Source organism: Dacryopinax primogenitus, assembly GCF_000292625.1.
Source record: "Dacryopinax primogenitus strain DJM-731 SS1 chromosome Unknown DACRYscaffold_5, whole genome shotgun sequence".
In the NCBI taxonomy this organism is placed as follows: Eukaryota; Fungi; Basidiomycota; class Dacrymycetes; order Dacrymycetales; family Dacrymycetaceae; genus Dacryopinax; species Dacryopinax primogenitus.
In genome coordinates this window covers 747,079-751,266 of record NW_024467202.1, presented here as the reverse complement: position 1 = coordinate 751,266, position 4,188 = coordinate 747,079, and positions in this window count along the sequence as shown.

Sequence of the window (4,188 nt, the reverse complement as noted above, 5' to 3'; positions counted from 1 at the left end):
CATGTCATAAAGGCTTAGTCATGTCTCTTGACCAAGCAATGAGCTGGTGCCCTGACAGACCAGTAACAAAGCTGAAGATGTTTTCCAATGATTGTGCCATCCTTGTCAATGCAGAGGTTGTGAGGTATAAGTTGAAGAAAAGAGTTAGGCATGTCACTGGTTTAAATACAGACAAAGAAAAGGCCATTGGCCATTGTCTGAATGGAATCAAATGTTGTATTTACACAAACCACTCACATATCCTCTTATTCATGCTAAATCTCTCAGGCCAGTATATATCATAAACCACCATAATGTGGTGTGGGACTCCATGTGGTTCTGAGGCACTTTGTGTGGCCTGTTGAATTCTCTGTAACCTCTTTCTGTCTTGTGTTTACATGACTCACCCACATATTGGTCTTCATGGTCACCACAGATTATACATACCCTTTGTTTCTAAATCAGAATAAAAAGGCCATAGGCTGGATGAAACCTTGTATGCTCCCAAACCACTTGGATATCCTCGAATTCATGCTAACTCTATCAGGCCAGTATATATCATGAACCACCATAACGTGGTGTGGTAATACATGTGGTTTTGGGGCACTTTATGTGATTTGTGAAATTCTCCATAACCTCTGTCCAATTTGCATTAGCCTGACTCACACACATATCTGTCTTCAATGTCAACTGTCCACAATCCATTTACAAGTTCTTCCAATGGATTATATGTACTCTCTGTTTCTCAATCAGAATAAATACCATCCCTGCTTCACAATATAGTATGATTGATCACATATTCATGTTCTTTTAGTAACAAAACATCTACTAAGGAACCTCTACGAGGATATTCTACATGCCATTGGACTCATCACATTACTCATCCAATGCAAATATCTCAGCTACATCAGCAATCCCCATTACTTTGAGTATGGCTTCTGAGATATCCAGCAGTGCATCTCTTGTAGCTTAATTATGAGTATGTCTCTGCAGTGTAACAACTGCCCTGTGAATGGTATGCAGCATGACACTAATCTGCTGGTATGCAAAAGAATCTGAACAACATGTTCATCAATATTGGAACACATATGGGCACTGATAGTTATTGTGTCTGTCATCTCTGTGTCATGAACTTCTTCTTCATGCTTTTCAGAAGAGTGACTCGGGATATCTATGTCCATTGCCACTTGATCTATCAAAGTGTTGATAACTTCATGGCCCTTGCCTTTGACATCTTTGCTCACTGTCATACCTGTCCGGATTTCATTGTTATGGTCTGTTTTGGTGCTGCTTGAACCAGAGAATGTGTTCCTGTGGAGGTGGTGGGTCAAAGATCCTGTCACCTATAAATGTCATCAGGTTGGGTCCATAGTATCTGACATATCTAGCATTCCTTAACCCTCTGTTGCAATGCACTAGATTCAAAGTCCTGCTGATTGTTGACTGTAAGTGATAGAATCAATCAGGTATGGAATGTGAACATTGGAGGATTCTGCCATCTGCAAATGGAACTCTTCAATTGCACATGTAATGACCTCTGCAACTTTAATCCACTCATTCACTTTATCAATCCCCATAAGCTGTTGCAGTTTAGAAGGCATTGAATGGACAAGGTGTGGTTCCTTGTTCACTACACTTGCTACAATGTTCTATGTAGATGCAGTTTGAGCAGTTATTGTTTGTCAGTGAATAAAACTTACCCCGGTTTCTTGTGCATCTTTGACAAGGTCCATCCATCCCCAGCAGCCTTCTTCAGCATCATTGCATATAGAGAGAAAAGTATCATAAGGTCTTTGTTGACGAATATAGTTTGGCATAGTGAGAGGTACTTCCTTTGTACAAAGAAACCCAGACTGTGGCATAAACATACATTTGAATAAAAATAAAAGATTCTGCGTATAGCCACCAGTGAGCTTATCCTAAGTTTTGGTACAAAACAGCTGTATCTCACACATCATCTGTTAACTACTGATTGGTGTATATGTAGAAAGGATTAATAAACTCAAACAAACAAGATAGATTAGACAATTGTGTAGCAGACATTTGAAAAAAGTACAATTCCCTAAATTGTCACTGTGAACACATGTTCAAGGAACCACACTCTCATGGTCCTTCTCAACCAACAAGGCTGGGCAACAAGTAACCTTTCAGGCTCTTTACAAGGAAGTTTGAAATTTGGTTGCCCAGTGAGGGGCATCCCTTTTCTTGCCAATATCACTTAAATGCCTCGCTGTGTGCCTTGTTATATGTGGTATGAGCTGCACTGTTGGTATAGATATCAATGCCATGTCTGAAAGCAGGTAGTGGGGATGGGTCTTTTCCTACCATCAACATAGACTGAATCAGAAGTGGAGGACTATAACCCATGGATGCACCAGTCTCTTCAATTGATTGTTTGTCAGAGTTATCAAACTCTCCCTGTATTGTCTGTGCTTTGTCCAATTGGGTGGAGTTGTCTCAGTTATCATAAGGGGGAGGTGGATAGACGTCTCCATACACCTCCTCACCTTCCTTATCAATTGCTCTCCATAAGATCAGTATCTCTGCCAGTTGACACTTGATGGCAGTGGTGTGCATGGGCAATATAGGAATGATTTCCCTGAGTGTGTCCACCAGTAGGTCCAAACAATGTTGTATGGTTGCAAGTTGTTTCTCCTTGGAGAGCTGTCTGTTCATGGTGACCACTGAGTGAATTTCTTCTTCATTCCATTCACAATCTGCATTTGCTTTGGCCACGGGGTTGACCAAAGGAGAATCCTCCATACCCAAGCAGGCGGAATCTGTGAAAGGCTCCATGGAACTCTTTTCACTTCACTTGACGGATGTGCTAGTGCTGCATCCAGAAGATGCTGACATGTCATGCAGGGATAGTAACATGTCAACAGAAGACCATTCATTCCCTACTACCCTGTCCATCTCCAGATAACTTGCTGACCAATAAATCCTATCAGTGTCATCCTCTGTACTTTGATTGGGAGCAAGTTCCACTCCACACTCCCTCTGACCTTCTCTGGGCTCAGAATGGCTAGGACTGGTTGGGTGGGCCTTGTTGAGATGGATATGTAATGAAGTAACCAAATTTGAGTCACTGGGAGCAAGCAGTTTGTCTATGACATTTGCAGGTGCTGTATTGATCTCAGTCTGGAAGTGTGGAGATATAATGACCATAGCATGAGTTGGTGGACAGTGCATGTCTTTGGCAGTAAGACTGTGAGAGGACAATGGTTTACTAATTGTTTTATCTGTTTGCATAGCCACTGAAGAACACATTTTGCACTAAACAACCTGAGTGAGTGAATACAATGGCAGGGTATATGTTGTCATTACCAAAGTTGGGTTCAATTGCAATAATTTTCAATGGTTAGTGTTGTGGGTAGGTGTGGTCAGTGGACTTGATGAAGGTAGAGGCTGGGATATGAGCATTGGCAGGAGGTAATATAGGAGACTTTTGACTCTGTATGCTGTGTGTGGCCTGTGTGGGATAGGTCAGGTGGATGATGCCATGTGATTTGTTGACACCCTCATACCCACCAAGGGTGTGGGTGGCACCTTTGTTTGCCTTTGGCATACCTTCTTACTCTCAGCTACTGCTTTATCTTACTATAGCTTGTCATGTATATAATAAGAATCATGTTCTCTGTCAGCATCCAACTTCTTTGTATATCCTGCAAAATGAAGACCATTTGTTCATTTGTCTGCAGTGAGCATGAATCCCCATTCTGTTGCATGCTTGTAACTAACAAGAACAGTATGTAGTATTTGTTTTTGATTGATTCAACAGACTACTAGAGCACATGGAACAAACAGAATCTGTTCAATGAGTTTGACGGGCTGTTTACATATTCAAATGGGCGGGGTTAGGGATTTCCATCTTTACAGCACTTCAATTCTGTCCACTGACTCAGCCATGACATTCTACTCCTCTTTCATCTACTGTCACCATGAACAATCTCGCTACATTAAAGAAGTACTTCATGCCCTCTAGGATCAACAACACAGATATAGAACTTCTGCCTACAATGGCTCCCTCAACTCTGATCATGGCAGGAGAAGATTTGATTGTTCAGTTGTCAACTTTGACTTCCATGTCTGTACACTTTGCTTCACTATGGTCTGGTACAAGGAAATGTCAAATGAAGGGCAAAGCTCCTCTGTGTTAGGGCAACACAGGCTGACTAAGTCTGCTCACCTAAGAGTGCCAAGAGTCTA